This window comes from Arvicanthis niloticus, chromosome 2 (genome assembly GCF_011762505.2).
Source record: "Arvicanthis niloticus isolate mArvNil1 chromosome 2, mArvNil1.pat.X, whole genome shotgun sequence".
In the NCBI taxonomy this organism is placed as follows: Eukaryota; Metazoa; Chordata; class Mammalia; order Rodentia; family Muridae; genus Arvicanthis; species Arvicanthis niloticus.
The window spans coordinates 107106363-107133514 of NC_047659.1; the positions used below are offsets into that span (position 1 = coordinate 107106363).

The window sequence follows — 27152 nt, forward strand, 5'->3', positions numbered from 1 at the left end:
ATGGATCCCCAAACAGAGCAACACTGAACAACGAAAGATAGAGTCAGCCAGAACGAGGATTTATCAGCAATAGGACATCACAGGAATAGCCAGGCAGACCATACATCCCTAGATAATGTCCTAGGTAGAGATTTCTATGTATCTTCCATGTACATCATCCTACACTTCTAAACCTTCTATGCTGTCAAAGGCTAGTATTGTCATAATGTTGATTCAGCCAGCAACCCTAACTCTGCACACATTTAACTTTATTCATTCACTTAGCATATGCTTATTTAGTGCTAGTGATGGAATTCCTAAGCATTTTTCTTGCTCTTTACAAGGAGTAACTGATCCAGGTTGTACTTCCCAGGTTTCTGCATCAAATGGTTTTCAGATGGATTCGGAGAATGGAGATCCTGTGTGAGACAGAATCCCACACAGATTCTCCATCCTCCGAATCCATCTGAAAGATGATTCTCTGAATCTCACAGGTAGAGGGAGGTGTGGAGAAGCCAGGATAATTCCCTCGTTGCCCTCAGTACCATCCCAGGCAATAGCTGTGTCTGTCTCTGTCTCACTTCTCAGCTTCTACCTAACAGTCAGGCCACATTTCTACCAGATGATCCATCCCTTGTGGTACATTTGTACTACCCACTTTCCCTGTCCTACATCCTACGGATAGTACCAATGGCCTTTCTTAGAATCTAGGCAACTTGGTGATCTCCTCCCTAGCCTTCTCTATGTAACCACACATCCTTGGACATACTCTCTTTTCAAAAGAACACAGAGGCCTCCCTTTCCTTGATGGGATCCTCATATACTAAGCATCAAACACTGGTGAGTCAAGAGACAATGGATTGCAAAACCAGACTTGGTGTCTACCCCAATAATTAAAGATTATAATGCTTAAAATATTCTGCAATGTATTTCTTTAAGGTTTAATATAGATGAAACATTTGTTACAGTAGATGTGTTGATTTGAATAGGTATGACCCCATAGACTCATGTGTTGACCGGCTGTAGGGATGGCACTATTAGGAAGTGTGGCCTTGTTGGAGGAAGTGTTCCACTGTGAGGGTGGGCTTTGAGGTCTCCTATGATCAACCTATGCCCAGTGTGCTACACAGTCTCTGTCTGCTGCCTGCAGATCAAGATGTAGAACTTCTGGCTCCTCCAGAATTATGTCTGCCTGCACATCAGCATGCTTCCTGCCATGGTGACATTGGACTAAACCTCCTAAACTGTAAGCCAGCCCCAACAATGTGTTTTGTTTTTTTTTTTTAAGTTGAGGTGGTCATGCTGTCTCTTCACTGCAACAAAATCTAAACTAAAACACTAGGGCAGAGCACAAACAACCATAAAACAGTGTAAGATTTCTAGTCACAGCACTCTATGGTCTATCTTTAGTCATTAAGGATGGTATACATGACACTCAAATTATATACAAATAGCTGTGAGCTCACGTGTGTATTTATTGCAGCACCTTTTACAATCACTGACCATACAATATTAAACTTTTTCATTACTGTAATTAAGAACTTGAGTCAGGCTGGCTTTATAAAGAAAACAGTACTATTTGGTTATAGTTTTGCATGTTCAAAGTCCAAACAGCCTAGCACAGGCTGCATAAAAAACACCTTTAGCTCTCTTGCCTCATGGAAGATGCCAAAAGCAGAAGCTTGTGGAAGCGGGGGTCACATTGCCAGGTAGAAATCCAGAGAGAAACTTGGTGGGTGAGAGCTCAGGCTAGTATAGTAATATGCTCATGAGAACTGACTAGGCTATCTGTAGTTGCTGGTTTTGTATGTCAACTAGACACAAGAGTCATCACAGAGAAAGGAGCTTCAGTTTAGGAAATGCTCCATGAGATCCGGCTGTAGGACATTTTCTTGGTGATCACCCCATCATTAGTAGTAGTCCTGGACTAAGATTTAAGAAGGCAGTCTGAGCAAGTCAGGGAAAACAAGTAGCATCCGCCATGATCTCTGCAACAGCTCCTGCCTCCAGGTTCCAGCCCTGCTTGTGTTCCTAACCTGACTTCCTCCAATAGTGAACTATGATGGAAGGGTAAGCCAAATAAGCCCTTTCCTCCCCGACTTTACCTTTTGTCACAGCAACAGAAACTCTTAAGACAGTATTCATAAGAAACCTCTCATCCCCTTGCAAGAACACCCCAAATGACCACACTAGGCTTCATTTCTATAGGCTTCCATCCTGGAGCATGTTCAGTTTAGTAGCCTGTAAAAATAAGCAGGAGCTGCCAATCTACACACCTATAGACAATTTAGAAAAGCTAATGCTAGGAGAATTCTAGGATTTATTTTCAGATTTAAATAGAACATTGTCAAGGATTTCAGACATGCTAGAAGAGAACCATAGGCTTCTCCAGTGGAGCTACATGACTCTACCTCACACAACCTGTGAACTTACAGTATACATGGCAAAAGCAGAAAATTTAGATAGTGAAATGTCTTATGAACTGAGTTCTGTAGGATGAGAACTCAACAAGGCCCTCCTAGAAGAGAAGGATAGAGGGGGTAATATCCTACATAGCAAATCCTTTCTGGAAAAATGAATAGAGGAAAATATAAGTAAATACTGTACCAGAAAAGAGGCAAAGCCAGATTTTAGGAACCAGTTGGGGGAAATTACTCATTTCCACTATCATGAGTCTTTCCTCTGCCTAGACTCTTCCTTGATGTTAATAACACCACAGGTTTTTCTTTATACTTCCAAGTCTCATTCATAGGTGGTCTTCCATAAAACCATCGGTAATCTCACTTCAATATGGAGTTTGCTCAATCCAGTGTTTCGATGTAGGAATGGTATCTTACACCTAGGCTGGTAGAGTACTCATAGCCCAACATCTGAATTCTCTTTGTTTTTCCTTCTATGTGAGCTTCAGTCTCAGCAACAAGGAAACAAAAATGATCCAGACTTCCTTTCCAGAATCCTAAGTGAAAATGTACTCACCTACAGTAAAACCAGTGTTTTGGGACTCTAGACATCACTATGGCCTGAGAATGTAGCATTATTAGTGGTCAGATGGATTTTGCAGTGTGATATCTATAAGATATAGTAGTTCTACTGCAATCTCAAAGACTATTACCTGAAGAAGTATGCCCTTAAAAGAAAAAAAAAAAAAGATGTATTTTAACCCCCCAAAAGAAAAGTCATGGATGTTGAAACATAAAAGGAATATTTACCCACTACAAAACTCTGTCCGGACATTAAGTACCATAACTTCTCAAAACCACCTCTCAAGTCGTTATCTCTGCACATAACTATCTAGGCAAGCTCCTTCAACTTCTGCTTGGAATGGCTTTCATCTTTTTATCCTTTTTATCTTACTTAGGCTTATATCTTTAAATCTCAGTCTCGTCAACATTTGACACTTTACATTGTTTAACATTTTAGTTTTAGCATATAATCAATGGATTCCACTTTGACACATTGCTGCATGGTATCATACTAACCACCCACTGCCTTCCCCCATCTTCTTTATCTTCCAATAGTCACCCTTCTGTTCTCATAAATAAGGGTTTGAATTTATAATGGTGTTTCGAACATCAACTCTCACAGTACACTCACTGTGTGTCACCCTGTTGAGTTATTTTTCACTATTTCCTGCTCCATTAAAGGAATCACCAACCATTCTAACATGAAACACAAACTCCCAGTCATTAGCATGCCATTTCTCTTTCCTCAGTACTCAGCTGTTGCAATTCACCTCTGTTAAATTGCTTAACTTTATTGTTTGAATTTGCTTCCCACTATTTACAACATAGCATCCAGCCCTCACCGTCATCTTTCCATACAAAACTGATGAGGAATCTCCCTTACATTCTTTCCTGTAGTCTACTCACTGCTTCCAAATAGTTCTGTTTCAAGGGATTAGTATCTATAAGTAAACACACACTCCTAGGCTAATTCATTGAAACAGAAATAGTTGGGATATATATATATATATATATATATATATATATATATATATATATATATATGGATATATATATATATATATATGGATATATATATATATATCCTGCATGACTGATGGCCTCCATGACTGCTGTATTTATTACTCCTTGTATCTGACAATAGACCTTGTTTTTCTGCAGGACTCTAGGATTTTTTTTTTCTCAGCTGGTACATAAAAATTTCAAGTCTTTCTCCAAAACAGTTTCACGACTACTCATTGGGGCTGGGTGTCCCTTACTCCATCTGATCTCAGAGTTGCGTCTCAATTGTCTTATGTATGAACAAAAGCACTGATTATTCTGAATACACAGAAATATTAGAAGCAAGAAAGGAAAGAGTCATTCTAATCTCCTTTGCAAAAGACTTTGCAGGTCATTTTTGACAGTGTGATGTCAAAATTGGGGAAGAAAATACAGTATGTTCCCACGGCACATGTTAGCAGATAAATGTCTTGCAGAGGTAAAATTTATTCCTAAATGTGCCACAAGTCTTGTGATCAAACATGAAGAGAGGCCTTACCTCGAATGTTGTTCTCTGTAGCACAGATCCAAAAAAATCCAATAATATGAATTGGTTGGCAACACATTCTTTCCAGAGTTTCATAAAGCTTTTGAACTTCCTTGGTTAGAAATGCACAATTAGGAATACACACAAAATGGCAATAGGTGATCATGTTATTCAAGCTATTTTGTAACAAATTCTTGGCAAATAGGGATAAATATTGGAAGGGTTAAAAGAGGGAGGGAGGGAAAGAGTGAGACAGGGAACATATTGATTGGTTCAGTTGCAGTAATTGGGTTGGTGGTTTTCTATTTCATCCTTCAACTTAAAAACATCATCTAGGGTCAGACCAAAATGTACTTAAATCCTTTTTTATACTTTATTCTAAAATCAATAGTTCAGAAACACAGTTCTTTTTTAGGCTCTTGGTTTAAAGAAAATTACTGGAACAGGGAGAGAGAAAAGGTGTTTTTATTCTAGTCCAAACACTTCTGGATGATTCTGGCTACCTTGGAGTTGTTGAAATCTTTTAAAAACAAAGAAATGGAAAGTTAAAATTTAGACATCTATATAAAATTTCACCTACAGATAGAAAGTCACTTGTTCACTCATTTATGCCTTGCTATATAAGAACTTACTATCAGCATCTAGAGTCTTGCTCCAGTATAGTGATGCGTCTTGCTTCCACAATAAGAAGAAAGTAACTAAACAGCAGACTAGTTGTTATAAATTGGGATGAATGTGATGAGAGAAAAAGTACCATGTGATGTTTTCAATAGTCAAGGAGGACTTCCCTGAAGAATTATCAATACTGAGAGGTAGAGAGGGGTAAAGACATCCAGGCTGTGCAGAGGGAGGGAAAGGCATTTATAAATGAAGAGCAGACCATTACAGAAGCTCTGAGGGGGTGAAGTCTGGTGAAGAGTAGTAGAAAATCCAGGGAACTTACCACAAAGATGGTGGTGAGATGAGATAAGTGCAACGAGCATAAGGCTGAGAAAACTTAGGTCTAACTGTGAGGACGTTTCACAGACACACATGGATTGCCTTCTAAATCTGATGTAACAACATAAAGAATTAAAGAGAGCAGATGACGCATCAGGCCACTTAATTAAAACATTTCTCACTGACTTGAAGAAAAGGCTGAGATGAAGAAAAGCACTGAAGCACCTGAGGAGGACACTGTACTCTCTGTAGGAAGTGATGCGACATCTAGAATTAGCTGCTTGTGTTTGCCATTCTCCAAATTATCCCTAACATTTATGTTTTAATTCTCACACTTCAGTGTAGTACCTTTACCCATTAATTGATCAGGACTGATCTGGGTAGTCAATAAGATAGATCAAATATGATGTTCCAAAAGTAACCCGTGAAAGTCAATTGCAGTGATGATTTGCTGAAGCCAACTGACATGTGAGAACAGGGATAACTGCACAATTGAAGGATTCCTTTTTGTAAGAACTGAGGCTTACAAAACTGGCAGCCAGCACAAACACCCCAGCTATGTATATGAAACACACTGAAATATCTAGCCACTCGTGAGGCTTTCAGATAGCAATAGCCTTCATAGCATCTTGTACACCAGGCCTGCTAGTACAAAGTCTAACAGGCCTCTGAGAGGGTAGTGAGGATGATTGTAAGAAAGATGGAAGAGAAGAGTTAGAGACAAAGGTTAGAAATCAGGAGGGCTGTAGGTCTATACCACGCCAGCTCCAAATGCATTTCTCATAGCCTTTACATACTTTATAGTATTGTGGGAAACAAAGTCACAAGCTAGTAGAGACAATGGCTGACACACATAGGATATCTGTACCCATCCAGAGGCCTTCTGGTTCCTTTCACTAAGGTTAATAGAATGTTCAGCCTGTCGCCTTAAACTTCAAGGGTGTCTCTTATTATCAGTCCGTATGTCATCTGGCTAGGAAATCTGCCATCAGACCCTAACCTGCTTGACTCTGTCAGACAGGCAGACTTTCACAGAAGGAGGCAAAAATGGCTCCCAACAATCTTGAGTGTGTTTTCATGAGCAATTCCTGGCCAGAATTACCCAGATAAGTTGCACCCAAACTTCCAATCTATGGACACTATGAGACATATACAAATCCCATTGTTTATGGCACTAGGGTGTAGGGCAGTGTGATGCAGCAAGAGATGATTAATTTTACTGTGGAGGCTCAGAGAAGAGAATGGATTTGAAGAATACCATAGAGGCCCGCTACATAGGACATGGTGAAGGTCTTGTTTTGTGACTGTGGTCAGGGCAATGCTGAGGACACCCCTAGGTTTCTGACTTATGTAGCTATAGACACTGCATCATACAGTGAGTAGGATGAAGACATAACACAGGAGTACACCAGAGAGACATGTATGCCATGTACTCAATTAAAGAACCAAAGATCCAAGTATGCTCAAAAGAAAAAACGCAGTGAATGAGATACATTTGAGAGCTTTGGAGTGCTGCTGATATTTCAAATCATAGGAATACATTACAGCAATAAGACCAAGATGATGATTCTGGCACATGAGCTGAAATCTGAAGTTTTCCATAATGTATAAATCAAACAAGATGATGGTACATGAAAGCAATGAGGAAAATGATTAGAGAAGCTGGAAGAGACGATGTGTTTAGTGATATGGCATCAAATGACCCTCGGGAGGAGGTCACTCTTCCTATCTGCTACAGATGTATGCATATTTCACTCAGATGAATTATAAATAAAGCTGTCATATTGCAAAATTCCAAGGGGTTGCTGTTCAGCAGGTGTTTTATATTAAGAGGGGATTCTGGGTATATATAATGCATTGGTTAAAACCCAGCAAACTGGAAAGAATGTAAGTGGAATAACCATATAATTAGGCAGACAGTGATCCAACTAGACATCTTATGCCACCAAATAAAACCTCCAACACCAAGTATAACTTACATTTTGTTGAGACATTGACCACAGAGGTCACCACAGAGTTCTCCAAACATCACACACAGGCTATTGCCAAGACTATTGGTTGGTCTACACAATATAATGGCAAGGCCTAATTGCTGAAGTCAATTATTATGTAATCAAATGCAGAGAAGTTAAATGAGAAGCTTCACCCCTACTAACTAGCCTTCATGGTGCCAGAAAGTTATCTGTATACTACAGTAGAAGGAAATGACCATCAATACCACCCCACAGCAGTGACCTAACTGCTAGATATACTAGCACAATAACAGCACAAATGATATGGGTGTAACCATAAAATTTTAATTGGATTTAAGGTACATCCATGAAATGAAGCCCCAGACCTGACATTGTCAAAGTGGCCAAGAACCTGGGACAAGATAAGTAATGGACATAAAGCATAACTATTCTTCTAAATGAATATAGCAATACAGTGGCTCCTAATGACATATTGTTGTACCTGTAGAACAGTGCCATCATTTATCACCCATTAGAGAAGCTCCTTGCAGTAGATAGTTATGAACACGGAGACCCACAACTGGACAATGTTGAGAGCGCAATAGACTGGAGTACTTTATGACACTTTCATCAAAGCTCTCCCATCCCAAATCTATGTGTCAGAGGAGACTAAAAGATTGTCATAGCCAGAGGTGATGTTTTCCAAGAAAACAGTGTCTTCCAAACACAACAGGACAAATGCACATACGAACTCACAAATCTGTTGTAGCATACCACTGAAGAACTGCACAGGTCAGCAAGACAAAATCCCAGCACAAGGAAGTAGACACAAAGTCCCACCCCTAACTAAGAGGCTATCAACAACTGATACCTGTTGGAAAAGGGAAATGGCATGTCACTGGATGTACCAACCACACTCTAAGGCAGTCCACATGCCCAGAAATACTTAGACAACACAACACAAAGTCAATGGTCTTTTTGTTTAGTTTGTATGTGGGGATGGGGTTAAGAGTTGTTTCACTGTATTTTAGTTTGGCAATTTTTGTCTTATTGGCCTTTGTATTGGGGGATCTTTTTTGTTGTTGTTTTGGGTTTTTTTCTGGTTTGGGGGTTTTTGAGAGAGAAAAAAACATGAAGTTGGCTGAGTAGAGATATGGAGAGTACTGGGAGGCAATAGGAGTGGGGAAAACATTATCAAAATGTATTGTATACATTTTTAATAAAAATGAAATAATAATAATAATAGTAATAGTAATAATAATAATAATAATAATAATAATAATAATAATAATAATAATAATAATAATAGAAAAGGGCAAATTTCAAGCAGTTTCTGCCCCTTTCCTCAGGATGAATAAATAAATAAATAAACCAAATGGGACTACATTTTAATATTGCCTTGAGGGATTTGAATGCTGTATATTTCCTTTAAAGTTTGAGCCAATAAAAGTTCCTTTTTCAAGCTCCTTTTCAGCATTTCCCATGGTGATAATTAGTACTTGCCTTTATGTACCAAAATCTCCACCTAGGTACATCAGTACCCAAGTAAGCAACAAATTGATGTCATATGTGCCGAGTATGCCTAAAGTGGTACACACCTTGGTGCCCACTTGTAACCTGGATTACTTTATAAAATACTCCTCTGTGCTGTTCTGATTCCTGGGACCTGATTCAGTTGATCTTGAGTAGAAAGGACAGACCATGAACATTTTCACAAATTGTCCCCGCATGCGTCTAATAGTGGCCTGGGTTGAGAGCTTTAGAACTTGAACAAGCATAATGTTTGGAGTGACAAGGTTATTAAGTTATTACATAGACTTGTTAAGTTATTACATTACTTGTTAAGTAATAAGCACACAAAAGTAAACTTAAATGGTTGTAGCACACCTTTTAATAACCCTTTCAATAAGTATATGCACATAATTAATTATCTCATCTGTTGCCAGATGCAGTTACTGAAATCTTAACTATCAATAAAAACTGAAGATGTCCTTAGTTTTAATTTGTAATAATGAATCCAAAACATTTTGATTTTCCAGAAGAAAATCAAAATAAATAATATTCTAAAATAGTTTCTTTCGTTTCTCATTGTCAATATTCATCATACATTGCACCTATAACTATAGACCTTTATAGATTATGATAAGTATACTGTTTTTCACAGAAAATCTTTTGCTGAATATGTAGAATCTTCATGTCTGCTGTATTATATACCAAAGGATAATATATTTGGCAGCATAAAGAGACAGTTATATTTCATTAAAAGCCAACTATATAATTCAAAGCTGGCTTTAGGTTCTGCTCCAAGACCAACAGAATACTTTGCTTCCAAATGGTCTAAAATATGCTGTCCAATTTTATAAATTTCCAGAGTCACATTTTATTCTATTTCAAAGTACAAGCATCAAAATTTATATTACTTTTATATGTTTTCCAAATAATAAAGTTAAATCTTGACAGTGAGCTTTGATTGAATTAACTAATCTCTTGGCAAAATGGTTTGATCATTTAATAAAAATGTGAATTATGTTATTTACTTTTTAGGAGTTATATAAAATTTGATTATAAATGAAACAGATTGTATAAGAAGAAAACCCTGCAATTCAGATGGAAAATGAAAAAAAAAAAATTGTCCACAATTCCAACTCTAGAGAAAAATCAGTTACTTCAGTTCTTTTTCATTCCACAAATATTTGCCTGAGAGATCCATAATAATAAATACAACATAATCTCTACTGGTTTCTAAACTTTGTTTCTGACTACAGATGCCACATACATGTGGGGCCTTACAGAAAAATTTAAAAATATGAACATTATTAAGATGAAAATATATCTTTTTGAAATAATATCAGAAATAGTGGCTATTTGTGTCTTAGCACCGTCACACTTTTAGAGTTTACCTCAAGGCATGATGTGTAGAACAACCCCGAGAAGCACAATTAACGTCTTGCAGAGTGCCAAGTATTTAGTCACACCACAGTTAGAGTGGTTACATCATCACATATTGGTAAAATGGGGCAATCTCCATGTGTCACGGATGAAAAAGACAGCCTGTTCATTCCAAGAGTTCTAGGCATGCAAGATACAGAATAGAAACCATCTATAATACACAGTTATTAATTCAGGCTTTGAGGTTAGCAGGCCATGCAATGCAACTGTGCAAGAAACCCAGCCTGGGGAGGGAGATGGACTGAAGAAAAGCATGTCCTCAGGTTGGCTCTCAGGGATGGGGACAGTCAAAACTGGGAGGAAGGGAGCCTCCACCTAGAAAATAGTCAGGATTCAAGTGTTATTCTGCATGACTGAAGAATAAGGATGAATGATGAAACAGAGACATTGAAGCAGGCTTTCATTGCCTAGTAAGAAACCCAAACATTATAAAGAAGGAAGTAGCAGTGACATAATTAGGTATGCACTTATAAAAGAGGGCCTGGGTTGAGTGTAGAGGAATACACCTGTAATCGCAGCACTCAGGAAGCTGAGGAAGGCAGATCTTTAATTCAAGCCCAACTTCTGGTACATAATGAGATCATCCAATGAAAGGAAGGGGGGTGAGAAAAAGAAACCAGTAGGACAAAAGGAAAGAAAGAAGAAAATAGTGTAGGTGGGTGAGTTCTTTCTGTCAGGAGGAAGAAACAAAAGGTGAGCATTTGACAAGGCTGATGCTAGTGAAGAGACCAAGCCAGAGCACACATCCAGTGAGAAGCAGAGAGTGTCCAAATGAAGCCGAAGCTGTGGCAATGTCACCATATTAAGGCTATCAAGGAGATATGTATTCCTTATGTCCCACAAGCCACCTGGAGAACAACTATCTTAGATGATGGTCAGATGTCAAGTTATTAGGAAGACAATATCTTAATATATCCCTCAATGCCTTTTTTCAGTCTTTCGATGTGAGATTTTAAAATAAAAAATTACTTTTGGATTATCTTCCAAAGGGACCACTGAAGGACCAGAGACACTGTATTTGGAGTGGGGAAGCAGGGGCCTGTGCTACATCACAGTGAGAGCACATGGCTCAGGGTCATCACTTCTAAGACCCTTATTGGCTAATTGTCTGGTGCCAAATAAGGAAGTAATCATTATTCTGGACATGGCAGTTTCTCTGAGGTACAAACAGAAAAGAAAATAATCTATTCTGAACTACAGAATTTGCATGTCCTAGGCATTTGTATCCTATCACAGAGATGGTTATCCAGACAAACACTCATTTGCTAGGTAAGAAGATGAGTTGGATTAGAACTTTACAGATGCCAAGGGATGCTGAGGCTCAACCTAATGCTTTTATTTTCCACTGAGTTCCTAACAGGTTTATTTGCATAGCCTTGTTTTATTTAGATGGACAACATGGAGGGCTATACAAATATTTTACAGCTTTTAAAACTGTCCACAACCCATCATTTATCTTCTGAATACCACATGCCTAACAAGTAGAACTTTCTGAAACTCTTCTGAATTTCCTTGTGACGTTGCTGACACTGAACACATGCAACAAATAAGTATTTGAATAACTGGCTGGAAGACCATTAAGTGAACAAGTTTAGGTAAGAATCATAGCAAGATGAAAATAAAGTTTTGAAGGTTCCTTTTAAATCTTTCCTTCTTTCTACTGCAACTATGAATATATGCTTGTGAGTAAAGAAATTCGACTAAGTAGATATAAATTTTCAGATACAGAGTAAGAAAATCTAATGTTTATAATCTTTTAACACCCATTTTGGGATTGATCTGTCTTTACTAGGTTCAATCTTAAAACACAATGATTTAAACACATTATTTAATTGACCTTTGTTGAGAGCCATATTTGGTTGGTTCATATACAGGAAATAAATTACTTGTAAAGGGTTATAGAAATGTAATATTGTGAACCAAGTACTGGTACCTATTCACATTGTACTTAGAGGAAATAGCCTTTCATTTTATATAAGAGGTTCCACTAAAGAAATTAAAATTATGCAAATATCTGAGACATAAAACACCCAGGTGCAAAGAAGACAACAACAACAAAGTACTTGCAGGAGAAAAATTATTCTTTCAAAAGTGAGACATAGCAAGTGAACCTTTAGGAAGGCAGATGCCACTGCTGGAGAGTATTAAGGAAGAAGACATCAGACGGAATTGCAAATGGGAGAGGATGTTTCCTTCTTTATAAGATCAGGATTCTTGGACTTGAGCTGAGTTGACTTCATAATTATCTAATGTTTTTAGTTTTCTGTTTCTTGAAATTGTTGAAAAGAAAAGCTTCATGCCTTCAATAATGTGGCAGAAAGGCTCAGTCAGTAAGGTGAAGGCTGAGATCTTCAGGAATCTCATGGAAAAATCCAGGTGCAGTAGCATCTACCTATAATCCCAGAGCTGGGAAATTGAAAACAGAGGATCACTGGGACTCTCCCAAGTAGTCAGGATGAGGGAGTGAGTCCAGGCTCAGTAAGAGACCTTGTCTTAAAAATAAAGTTCAGAGTGGTTGAAGAAGATACTTGATGTATACCTCTGGCCTCCACGTGTATGTATACACATGTGCACAAACATGTGCACACACACTTGTGCACACATGTGAATATGTAGAACACACAGATAATAGATACATAGATGATAGATGGATAAATAGATGACAGATAGATAGATAGATAGATAGATAGATAGATAGATAGATAGATAGATAGATAGATAGATTAGACAGACAGACACACAGAGAGATAGAATGTGGAATAAAGAAATGAACAACTTAATGTTGAGACTGGCTCCATAGTAAGGAAACCAAATCTGTAACTTAAGACTTTTGTTTAAGATGCAGCATCTCAACCTTGTCTGCGCTCTTTATGATACCATGTACTTGGAGAAGATTATGACTTGAAGAGAAGATAGGTCAGAGGAGTGGCCTTTGTGACCAGATGTTCCTAAGTCCAGTCCGGAGTATCTAAAGGTTTCCCTTACCATCAATAGATGCAACTGAGGTTTCCTGGGTCACAAAGGATATGTCCCACCACAGAAACTACTTTTTCCAAGTAACTTGGGGAGGAATTAGAAAATCCCAGCATGGAAGATGGGAACTGTCAAGCAGCACAGCTGGCAACTCGAGTGAGGTATGTGACTAATGGGTGGACACAAACTGACTGGGCAGGACAGGCATGAAAAGTGAAATGTTTCCATCAACTGGAAAACACAGACCATAGGATGTGGCTAAGCAATTTTATTCTGAATGAGAATGTGATTGCCAAGAATCAGTTCTCAAGCAATCCAAGATTTAAATCTTGTTTTAAACTCAGAATTTAAACATACACCAGACTTGAAAACATCTCTCCCTTCATTTGTCATTTGGCTGTCTTCTCCCCTTCATCTAGGTTTTGCATCTTGTGTAAGATTTTCTCCAACTACTTAGCAATCTTGACTTAGCATGGATCATTGAAATGAAACACACACATTTTAAAGTCAAGAGATTAGATGACTCCGGTTTCTGAATCCTGATCATGGAAATATGTGGCCATAGCAGATGCTGTCAGAGCATCCATATGTATGTTGACCAAGTCCTGTTAACATTCTCTTCTGATTCTCTCCCCTTAAACCCCACCAGAAATCCCCTACAAAGCAGCCTGCAACTAACATCATATGGAAAATTTTGGCTACGTGCCCCAAGTCCCCACCTCTTGATTGGGACAATCGTGGGGCATGAGAACATGCCAAATAACCTCAAAGTTCCCCAAACTCTGAGTCCTGGCTACCTACAGCAGTCATTCTATTCATTAGCATACCCTGTTAATGGCTTTTCTCTCTTCCCATACTTCCTAAATCATCTCCTAATGAATATCTTGCAACCCTGTATTTGTCTAGAGAAACCCAACACTCAGTAGCATTTGTTCATAGAGGAAAATTAAGCAAAATAAAAGGATCTAAGGTGATTCTGAGCTATGACAGATGATAATGCAACAAGAACAGCTGCAATTAAAGGTTGTACATAGGACTCACTGATGAGTCCTCATGCTACCAGAGCCTCCTGAGAATGCATATGACTTCCTGTTTGCTGACAGCAGGACTTGGTGTAGCTGTGGCACGTTTTACAAAGCAGAATGATGTTTAGTGAAAGCTACTTTTCATTCAATTTCTAAACTGCTGCTCTTAGTAAATTCTAATGTTATATATAATATAGAAATACATATACAAACTTAGGAACACCAAATTTTATAAGAAGTGAATTCATAATAATATTTTACTAGGATATGTATTTTAAGTTTTATTGCTTTATTACTTCATTTACTGTGTTTGTGTGTGTATGTATGTGTGTGTGTTTGCTTGTGTGTATTCAGGCTTAGTGGAAAACTCCTTTACCTTCTGAGTCATTTTGTGGGTCCTTGTTACATATTTTAAATTAAAATGATATTACATAACATATCCTTTCCTTATATAAAAATATCTCAGTATTTTATCACTTAGGGCTTAAATTCCCACAAGCTCTGTGGATGGTGAACCACATTTTTTTTTCTGAACTAAACAGAGGTCAGGAGCACTATGACATAACTAATTACCAGGAGCAAATGCCCACCTTTTTCTTGGCAGTAGAACACTTGGATTTTAAACAGTAAGTTCTTCTTAAAAGAGCAAACACTCCTTTGGAGGCGGGGCGGGGAGAGAAACACACAATAGTTTCATCAACCTTCTGTGTGATATTTACTTTCTCTTTCCAGTATCAAAGCTGCTGAGTCTCAACTGAGTCCCTGCCAGGTTCTTATCACATTCCTTTAACAGTCTTTAAAAAAAAAAAAACAGGAAGTTTTACAAGACATGAGGAAACAGTTACAGAAGGGGATCAGCCATGCTTTGTGCTGCTGAATGTTGTGTCTTGTGGCAAAGGGGCACACAGACATCATTGCGTTTATTGGTAGTCAATTTTCTTTGGGTGGTGCTCCTTACCCAGAAGTCAGTTTTCAAAATGCCTTTGTTGTCTTCCACAACTGGATGGTGAAGGAGTTTAGTGGAAGGATGCTGCCTAACTTGCCTAGGTATTTCCAGAAAGACAGAATGAATGTACCCACTTCCCTTGGCAAGCTTAAGGAAGCAAACTTGAGCAGGACCCTACACAGCACCATTGCACACTCCATGGATAGAGCTGGAATTCACCTGTGCCAGGCTTCCTTCCCTCTCCTCCCCGCCCCATTTCTCATACTCCTTTATTGTCTCATTGGACCCTTTCTCAGTAACTGTCTAGACATGATTCTGATCATGGTGACTGCATGTATTGACATAAATAGATAGGACTAGCCATGTGAGCATGGAAACCAGGGAAGGAATATACAATTAGCAACTGTGTGTTGTCTTAGTGAAGGATCCTTGAGTGGAAAGTTTACAGAAAACTAAACTGCCAGAAACATACCCCGAGTAAGGAAATCTAAAGCCACACTTAGCTTACTCAGGTTATGTGATTTATCTTCTTTGAGTTTCTCTCTTGAACTAATCTTTCTTGCTGCAGTCCAGAATTGTAATGCATTACTGTACTGTACAGTACTGTCTTCCCATGGCTGTGGCTTACAAAGGAAAGAAACCCTTGCACATTCACTTCCAAGAGCTTCTTTAGGTGTCTCACTTACAGACTAATGAGAAATCCTTGCATCACTGAGCACAGACCTTACCACCGTAGGGCAGGCTTGCTCTACTTCCAGCTTCTTGAATTCCCCTTGGCCAGGAAGCTTTCTCTCAACCAGCAGAAAACTTCTTGCCCTCTCCACCCTGAGCCACAGGATAGTTCTGAGTGTTCTCCACAGACTCTTAGAATTTTCCAGCAGGTCTGAGATCCTGTAATGCCCACAGTAGAACTTTATTTGCTAGTGCACATGGGGGGACTGCCTGTTCTCTATCTCACTTCCACTCTACTGATGTTTCCTGGGATTAGTTCTCAAATTAATTAATTAAATTTCAAGTTCTACTTTGAAATGAATCTTAACTGAGATAATATCCATTGAGAGACTTAAGGAATAGATTAAAGGTGATTTTTTTAAAAGTATTTTTGTTGGCTCTTTAAAAATTTAATTATTTATTATGCATAAGTTCTGCCTGAATATATATCTGATGTTCAGAAGAGAGCACCAGATCTCATTACAGATGGTTATGAGCCACCATCTGGTTATGTGGTTGCTGGAAACTGAACCCAGGACCTCCAAAAGAGAAGTCATTGCTCTTAACCTCTGAGCCACCTCTCTACCCCCAAAAGGTGATTTTTAAACACTTCCTTTACAGAGAAACCAGCAGTATTTTTAAAGGGTCCCATCTTCTAATGCTAGCTGATTTTCCAAAGTGAAAGCAAGTAAAGGTCCCTGTATTCTAGGGGGCATCTTTGAAGTTCACTCACCTAAGGATCTAGAAAGGCATGTGGTTGCAGCATAGCTACTGCCTACAGGTCACTTGTCCTAGTTGAGATGAGTCATCTATTCCTGGGCAACTAAAAATCCACATTCCCAAGGATCTTGGGGTTCATTAATACAAAAGAGAAGAGGAATCACACGCGTGCACGCGTGCACACACACACACACACACACACACTCACACACACACTAACCACTAAGGATATTTTGCTAATTTTGATTTGAATTTCAAAATTAGAGAAATGTCTCTCTCTCTCTCTTTTTTAATTTTAGAACAAATTTTATCTGATAAAATACTTGTTCAGGGAAGAAGAAACAAAAACCATCCAAATGCCAGGAGAGTAATGAGAATTAGCAGCGACCCTCTGATAACTGGTAAGGCAGTTAAACATTTCTTGGTGTTGGTTATGTAATTCAGCTCTTGAACATTTAATGCATCCTTCTGTTGTTCACTGAAGTAACACAATTGCTCAATGACATGTGAAGAGATTGACAAGGACTGTTTGCATGGTATCGTGCCAAGTTCTTGCTTGAATTTGCTTGCTTAATTAAGTATCTACTTGTGGTCTCCTTGGGAGTTTCTGAATTCCATTACCTCTTTCTTTAAAGAAAATTTAATCTACTTGAGAAAGTAAGCTTATTAATCATAGGCCAATGAACACTAGTACTTTCTAAATAAGTAGTTCTAAGACCTACATTTCAGACAACTAACCTGGCTAGCAAAACTCTAGTTCAAAAGAAATTGACATGTTTTTAGCAGACCCACCACAGCCAATGCAAGATGTAAAATATAAAAGCAGTGATAACTTGTTGTCATAGCCAAATCAATTTGGTGAGTTGAGCAACAACAGAGCAAATGATGTTCATCTCTTCACTGGTGGGAATCCAAAAGACAGCTTTGTTCTTAGTCTGTGATCAGCCTGATATTCTGATGAAAATCATTCACGTGGACATATTAAATTTTTTATTATCTTCGATTGGAAAAATGTATGGCTCAGCTGTGCACAATCAGTCCTTGGGGCTCTGAACTTGAATCGAAAATTTTCATCTTTTCAAAATAGGACATATTTAATTGAGAAGGAATTTGCACATTTCTTTTAGTTTGTAGAAATCCTCCTGCTATAAATTCTTGTGATCAGCAGAATCATGGCTTTGTCAAAGTGTAAATCCTAACTCCAGGAAATGAGGTGTATGGTATCTTACGTTGTAAGTGAACTTTTGTAGATACGCTTCAATTAAGGCTCTTAAGATATACAGGGTAGATCCATAAGTGTAGGAATATAACTTTAGAGATCTGAAAAAAAAAAAAAAAACAAGAAAATAGATTTTTTTTTTGGGAGGGGGGAGTCTTCAGAAAAAACAACTGGCCTGCTGACATCTTCATTTTAACCTAATGTAGACCCATTCCAGGCTCCAACTTCCAGAGTTGGGAAATAAAAGGTATCTTGCATAATTTTAGGCTAAGTTTGCAGCAATTTGATCTAGCAACAATAGATAAATAATACAGTTACAATAATCAAATGTTGTAATAATTGTTTACAAAAGCGGTCACCGGTTAAGCCAACTGTCTAAGCTGCTGCGGCTCTGCCTAGCTCAACCATGTGGGCAGAGGCCACGCGCACGCTGCAGCTAGAAATGGCCAGCCAGAAACATCAGCCCTGCCACTCACGAGATGCCAGCGTGGGAAATGGCTCTGCCAATCTTCCACACTGCCTCTGCAAGGCTGGCATTGCCTAGACCATCCTGCCAATTATGCAGGCTCAGTAGAAAAATGAGACTCTAATGCTTAAAGATTAATCAACGACTTATATATTTGGTAATGATCAATAACAAGATGCTCTTACAATCAGAGGTGTAACCCAACCTAGATATACCAACTACCTTTGACTGCTACAGACAAGTGAAAATCAGCCTCCATTTCGCACCCCCTCCTTCTCTCTCCTCTCTCTCTTAGCTCCTCCTCTTCCTTCTCCTCCTCCTCCCTTTACTCCTCCTCTTTCTCTCTTTACTTCTTTCACCTTAGCTCCTCCTACAATCAAATGCTTCCTGAAAGGAAATGTAATAAGAAAAAAAATACTATAGCAAGGTTTGTGGCTATGGTTTCGTTTTCCTTCTTTTCTGTAATCTAAAATTAGCAGACACTAACATTTTGCCTTATGATCTTCTGTTCTGCTTTGGAAGTGAGTACAATATTCATTCATTACATAGATATAAAGTCCAACCTGTAGCCCCTTAACACTTTCTTCATCCATAATCATATTCCAGCATGGGCCCTTACAATTGATTTTAAAATGTCATGTGCAAATTAATAACTAATTTTTGTATGACTTTGTATGCACTTTCTACAATATAATTTTAAGACCTAATGTCATAGGATAAAATGTATTTTACACAAGTTGAAAACCAGGAAACATAAAGCCATTCACATTTAGGATGTGAAGATGCATCCTAAAAATGAGAGGCTGCAACTCTTGGCTTCTTCCTGTCTCCCTGTTCTTTTCTTTCACCAGCTCATACTTCTCCATAAAATAAGCAAAAAGATTTGTGAGTCTGAGAAATGCATGGTATAGATGAGGCATTTGTAATGTAACTGATTAGAGAAAGGAAAAGTCCCATTGTGTCAAAAGACCTTAATTGCCTTTTAAAAATTCTGAAGGTTATTCTCAGCATGTGAGGAGAGCCCACTGGACTGGAGCAGCCAGGTGGTCATCTCAGGATTGTGTGTGCAAGTGAACTTTAGCTCATTTGTCCATCAGCTGGAGCTGTAGTTTCAGGTTTCTGAAGAAGTAGATTATGGGGAAAGGGGGAATCTCAGCAGAGATCTTTTAAAAAAAACTATGAGAAATGAAACAAAAGAACATATTTACAAAGTTTCTGTGTTATTTCAATAAAAGTATCAGACATACAAGTATTTTAAAGGACAATATCACAGTATATTACAGTATAGAAAGATTTCTGGCACTTTAGATTTTGCATCAAGGGAGGAAACAGTTTCTCGTTTTTTTAAAAGAAACTCATGTTCTGTTCCATATTTCTTTCCTTTTATTTCTTTTATTTTTGAGAGTGTAATTTAATTAGTTATATCCTTTCTTCCCTTCTTTTTCTCCCAATAAACCTTCCCATGTACTACTCTTTACTTCTCTTTCAAACTCATGACTCCCCTTTTCCCTTTTAATTGTTCTTACATGCATTATGTATTTGTATGTATGTAGATATTCCTAAATGCACGCTGTTCAATCTTAAAATGATGTTTGCATGCAGGTTTTCAGGGCTGAATATTTGGTATTGGTTAACCAATTGGTGACCTCTTCCATAGGGAACACTATTTGTCTGGCTCTCAGTATTCTTTAGTGGCCTGTGTTTTTCAGGTAGGGTCAGGCTTTGTGGTCTTTCCCCTATCTATCTTGGCATGCCTATTATTGTTATTCTTGTTCACCCCATGTTTAGGTAGTCACATTGGCCAGACTTTATGGCTGTAGCTCCTGAAGGAAGCTTCTCTTTGCAACAGAGAGAGGCCATAACAGCAAGCCACAATCAAAGTTCAAACTTTACAGGCCAGTTCAAGTGGATACAAAACAACTTCTGTATATAGGCAGAGTTGACATTAGAGAAAAGTCAGAGCAAACATTGTAAGAGAGGATTAGGGGTTTGCTGTGAGATTGTCTCTTAGTAATGTCAGAAACCCATGTTTTGTACATGTAAGTTAGAAATAAAATAGAACAAGCAAAAGTATTTCAGAAATATCAATTGACAAAAAATGTAATCAAAGCTCATGATTAGGCTGTTCTATGTTTGTTATACAAACTAAGAAACAATTGTCATCACATTTCTTTAATGTATTTGAAGAATAGAAACTCAAAAAATTTCAAAGACTGATGTCATGAACTGCAGCCTCTGGGTATAAAATATCATGGGTTATACAGAAACCCTAAGCTAATACTGTTCATTATGAACATCATGTAAGTCATGTTAAATAATCAAAAGATTAATTTTAAGAATATAAGTTGAACATCCTACTCTAAAAATCTAATGCCAAAAGTACTCCAAAATCTAAGTGTGTGTGTGTGTGAGTGTGTGTGTGTGTGTGTGTGTGTGTGTGTGTGTGTAAGGAGGTTGGGAGAGAGACAGAGTGGGTGGGTGGATATGTGTGGCACATAGTCATAGAGCAACTTCCTCTATTAATCTCCTCTGTATTTTATTTAGGCATTGTCCCTAGTTGAATCAGAAACTAAATATTTTGCCTATGCTGGTCAGCAGCTTTCCAGATATTCTTATTTTTGTTCCTCAATGCTAGGCTTCCAGGCATACATGTCCATGTCCAGCTTTTTACATGGGTGCTGGAGACTCTAATTTGGGCTTCATACTTACAGAACAAGTGATCTTACTACATACTAAAGTAGTTCCAAGTGCATATGTTTTAGAACTTAAAGATAGAATCAAATTCCATCTCAGTTCTTGAGAAGCTAAACAGGGAACAGTCAGAGTCTGAGCCCTCTCTAGGTTACAGAGATAGATCCTGTCTCAAAACAAAACAAGACAAAAATATGCACAATAATTTATGATTCACAACAGCCTCAAGGAGCTCAGTAGAAACTGGAGGCCTATGGTCACAACACTGGAAGGCTCTTAGATCAGATCTACAGTGATAAGAACATGTGAGACGGTTTCAACCATGTATAGCTTTGTAATGATAGTTGTCTATATAATCAGATTTTACACCAACAGAACTAGTTGGAAGCTTTTCAGTGAAACACATTTATATCTTTATCACTGTTGACAGTGTAAAGAAGTAAAATGGCTACAGAAACAAAAAAGCTTTATTAGAGAAGGTTCATGAGAGCATCAGAGAACAATCAGCCTCTCTGTCCAAGATCTCTTGAATAGAAACAATTGAGGCTGCTGGGCAGGAGCCATGACCTGAGCTTATGAAGTTTCAAATTAGACATTTTTTTTATAAATGGTGGAACCTGGATTCAAATTGGCTTTGACAATTCAAAATATATTTTATTATTTATGTATACATGTGTTTATATGTGTAGATACCTCATATTCATGTACCAGTCAAAAACAGAAAAGGACATTAGATTTCTGGAGGTAGAGTTGATAACAGTTGTGAGCCACCCAGTGTTGGTGCTGGAAGCCAAATTTGGGTACTCTGTAAAAACAACACAACATACTTTTATCTGCTGAAAAATCTCTTCAACGTGTGTGTGTGTGTGTGTGTGTGTGTGTGTGTGTGTGTGTGCGTGTGTGTGTGCTCGCAAAAGCACATATGTACATATTTGTGTATGTTAATCTCTTAGCATCATTATCCTTTTTATTACGTTGAATCCCAACAGTAAAAATACATCTACCAGCTGTTACTGCAGCCTTATGCCCTGATCTTTACATTGCTACCAGAAAGAATATATTACATTCATAAAGGCTTCAGTCAAAATCCGAGGGTTATGCTTACTAGCTACCGCTTGGGCTGTAGCTGAAATTTAATTTGTAGTATAAGGTAGAATATGGAAAGTTAATTTGATTTTGGTGTTTAGAGGTAGCATGTTTTGAGAAGTTATTAGGTTTAAAGATAGCTATCGCTAAATGTTAATGTCTTTATAGGAAGAAAATGACCACATTCAAAGGTGTGTTCTTTATATCTGGCGTGCCATATATGGAAGAGCCTCCGGGCTCTATCTGCAAAAAGAGTATCACCAGATATGGCTCTCTGATCTTGACATAAGCCAAAATAAACCACACCACAGTGGGTCACACTATACTTCATTATGCAGCTGATCCCTGGGCTTGACCCACTTCAGAGACCGCAGGCTTGGATTTTTCCATTCAGAGCATGTGTAGTGAAAAGGAGTCATTCTTCCAAAAGAAAATTAGGTTTCTATTGCTAAGAGAAATAAAAATGGATACTGGGAAGCAGAAATTTGTCCTAGGTCAATCAAGACTTATAGCAATGTGTGGCTAGTTGGTTCCACAGACACGAGTACTTAATTCAGAACATCTATTTAATAAGTGCCCAAAAAACCCATCTCCTCTCTCCATTGTTAGTCGTGGGAGATTCCATACCTTAAGACTACCTAGCCTGAGGATCTGGGCTTCAAATTATATACCTGTAAAAAATGGACCCTTCGTCATAATTTCACCACGAAAGTTAAGTTAAAATTGAGGACATACTGGCAGTAGACTCTAGCGAATGACAGTGTTAAAGACACTAAATAAATATGCAAAATATTATATTGTATGCTTTGCTCAGAGGATCGGGTGGTGTCTCAAATGATTTCACATATATTTCTTCCTGTCAAGGTGACTTCTAGAGATCTGAGATACCACTGAAACTGCTTAGTGAATGAATAAATCTCATTTTAAGGGTAAAAAATGCATATGCACCCTGCCAAGAGACACACATGTCCTTAAATATGGCTTACCTGAATTGTAATTCCCCTCTGTGAGTATGCTGCAGAAATGTGGTTAAATAACATCTACAGTCTCCTGTCGAGAAAGCTTTGGCTAATGTAATGATGAAGGAGCAGTGTGGGCATTATGGCTATCATGAGGAATCACCTCCATCTCCACCATACTCTTGGTGTCACAACATTTGACTTCATAATGTTGCCTGGGATCATAATTACAGCCTGTGGCATCTTGCTGAGAAAGTCTCCTTGAAAATGACGGTCACATCTCTGAATGCCTCTGGTAGAAAAAGCAGAATTCAGTTTCTATTGTGGCTACAGTGACTCCCAGACACAGAATGATATTGAGGATGGTAATTGCCTGCCTGCTCTAGAAAATATCAAATTGAGGCATTCTGGGAGGCCAAGTCTTTTGATTCCCTTTGGTGTTGGATACATTCAGTCAAGAAAATGAAGCGGCTCACCCATAAAAGGTGACTTCAGGTACAACGTGCTCCACTCCCCAAAAAGAACTAGTCTAAACTACAGCCACATTGTTAACTAAGTACTTCTTGTCTAGGTGTATTTACTACCTAAAGGTAAACACATTCCATCCCAGCTCTAACCCAGACTCACATAATCTAGCTCCATCTCACTTACTGGGCTAATCAAGGAATGATTCCCATTTCTCCCCTAGCCCCACATTACAGCTCTTCCAATAGCATTACTGTTTGTTTAATTGGAAATCTTGCTTTGGTCCTATACAGCTTGCTTTGGCCAATGACATATGAACAAAATTGCAATGTGCCAACTCTACACGTAGGTAGGAGACTGATCTCCTGTATTTCTGCTTTGCCTCTTCCACATTTCTGCTATATTATTCTTTTGTTCTGGAAGAATCTAAGTCTCCTAGAATATTAACAAACAGCAAATGTATGCACACAAAAATAAATGCTTATTGCATGTCATTGAGATTTGGGATGGTTGTGATACAGCATCATAGTGACAGTTGACTAATAACATGTCAGCCTGGAGGGGAAAGATGCTAAAGACTTGGCCATAGCTAATGAAATTTCTAATTAAGGAAGGCAACTGTGATGTAATGAGGCTAGTTCTAAATTAGGGTTAGTTTTTAATATTAACTTAAGATCAGGTTGTATCCTGTTTTAAATAACTCTGTATCATGTAAAATGGTGGATTCTATGTTTTTCCTAGACTTGGGAGCATTTAACTACACTTTAAATGAAAATGTATAAGCAGGTGAATCTGCATCTCATTGTGTCTGTGGATATCACTTTTCTTCTAGCTATATGGCCAAGGTATTTGTAAATATATTTTGAGTCTGAGTCTTCTTTCTAGGAGTGTGGGGTTGGGAGGAAGAATTAGACCTAACTTCTGCAAACTTGAAACTTATTAAATACACTAAGACCATAGAACCTTGTAACTCCTTCACTTGTGCACCAGGAAGAAAAGGATATCAAATACTGCAGTGGTTATGATTGTCTTGGTCATGGTATCTCTTCATATCAATGAACTAAGATACCCAGTAACGTGTCATTTGACTGTTTGGTGTGCATGGAAAGGCACCAACAAGCAGAGTTCACCACTGTTCCTGAGGCTCCAGCTCAGCTTCAGACAAAATGCTGATATAACCTACTCAAACTGCTGTGAGTCCATCCATTAGTCCACCTGTCCTTTCATCCATTTCTTCTGTCTAGACCTGATGCTGCAACTCACCTCTGCAACTGGTATCAACTCTGAGTCCTCATTGAAGCCTGAATCCCTTCACCCCCACAGTCTAGTTCTATCCTTCCAGCAGCTTTCCAACAGGTTTCCTTAATATTTTATCCATCCATTGCAGTGGCTGCTTGCATCTACCTTTGCTCCTAGTATGACCCCTTTAGCTCTTTGAAATCTCCTGCAGCCTCTCTAGCCTTTATGCAGCCATAATAGAGACTATACATGTGCAAACAAATAAAGATCATTACTTTATGTTCTGTGTGATGTGTTCTTTGATCTGAGAGTTAGTATTAGTAACTAAAATTAGAACATAAAGATCTGAATTTTCCAATAGTAAGCTATCAAAAAGCAAGACTACTTGGAGAATTGCAGCCAACAAAATCCATGTAGCTTATTGATTTGTTGTTTATTAACTTAATTCTGACATTGTAGAAAGTCGTAAACATATACAGCCATGCTTCTGCTATAGCACACATAATTATATATTTTCAGTCCCAGATCCCTTCAGGAAAGATACTGACAAAGGAGAGTACACCTTACTTCCAGTAGACTCAGCCATTGGCATCCAGATAAAGACTTGTCTGAGAGCCCAGACCTATGAGAGACACAGCTGTCTGTGCATGTTTTCTGGCTTTTGTTTCAAGCTCTTTATAAACTGAAGGCAGGCAGTTGTGGTCAAAGCTATGAGCAAGTAAAGCTTTCAATTTTATATATTCTATGTCATTTTGTATGTGAGTGACCAAACGACGAAGCCTAGACCTAGGGCTTTTTGTGGGTGGAGACCCTGGCAATGGTAGGAACTTTATTGAAATCAATCACTGCTCCTACTTTATTTTTCCCTTTAAATTCAGAATCTGAAAAACATCCTACTCAACTTCCTTGACTGTTACTATGGTGAAGTGAGGGTGCCTCATGATTCAGTTCTAGCCCATAATGTTTAAGTACAGTTTTGTAAGGGACTCTCAGGACAACTTTATTGTCTTGATAAGAAGTAAAGAGACATCTGTTATGGTCCTTCTCCCATTTTTTTTCTTCAAAACCAATCTTGGCCTCAGTCTACTACAGCCATCCTGAACCCAGAAGGCAGTTGGCATGATATAGAGAATTAAACAGGTCATGAAAAACAGAAGAGAGATTTAAAGGTTTGAGTTTTGTGATGTGACTGCATAGAAAATCATCAGTGGTGACAATGCTTACCTCCTGTCTCTTATACTTGAGATTCATGAATGCATATTTTCTCTTATTCTTATAATAAAATATGCAGGTATTAAAATTAAAGGAATTCTTGTACATATGCTTATTTTACAGTATGGGTTGGGTCTAGCCTAGGCTCTTTGCATCAGATGAAGATAGTTTTTTTTTTTCTTCTAAACATTGAAAGAACTGAAGTAGATGGAAATTCAAAGGCATCTTACCCTGGGGGCTATGGAAGGAAGTAAAGCTGTGATCTCAACAGCAAGTAAGTTTCTTAGGAATTAAGATTAAAGAAGCTTACGTTAACTCTCTCTTCTCTGTGTTGACTTAATTGACATAAAGAAGTCCACTCACCATTCTAAGCCTCTTCCATCAAACTTTTTCAGATTTCATCAAAAATTACTTTCTCTGAATACTTGGTGTCAATTGTTTATTTTGGTTTATGTTTTCCCCCTTAACTGACATATCACATGTAACCATGTTTGAGTACATGTATACTGTGCCTCCCTTCTTATGAAGACAATGTCTTAACTGTCCCTGTAGAATCTCTGTAGTCACTTAGCTTACATCATGCCTTTAGTAACTACAAAATGAATATGGGTTTGCTTAATAATCTGACCAATATCACACCCAGGGCTGTGGGTATGTCTGGAAACCTAATTAAGGGTTGATGACTCAAATAAGCTCTGCTAGGGTTGCCTTCTAATGCAAAAAAAAAAAAAAAAAAAAAAAAAAAAGCCTGTAGAGAGAAATGACAGAGGACAGAGAGAACAACTCAAAGTCACCTCCAACAACACCAGAAACTATATAATTCATTCCCTCTTGGGAGGATACCTATCAGAAGTTCTGATTAAAAAGAAAAAAAAGCAGCAGAGAACCTGTCACAGCATTGCATCTTTACCCTGTTTCTCAAAATATGTTGCCTCATAGACTTTTCACATCTACATTAGACAAGGCAATAGAAAGGGGAATGTTGCAGTCAGAGGATGTTAGAACTCATCCTTAACAAGGGCAGGGAGAAAAGAAAGAGGAGGAGGAGGGGGAAGAGGAAGAGGAGGCTATCTTCGATTGCTCCCCAGAAGCAGGAATTGAAGCAAATATTAGAGACCACATAGCTTTTC

The 27152-nt window shown here is 38.2% G+C and overlaps 1 long non-coding RNA gene across 3 annotated transcripts in view; it reads right to left on the reverse strand.

Moving 5' to 3' along the window:
- The window catches only part of LOC143441444 (uncharacterized), a 169996-nt gene that overhangs the window by 24503 nt on the left and 118341 nt on the right, over positions 1–27152 (reverse strand). The window lies entirely within an intron of this gene.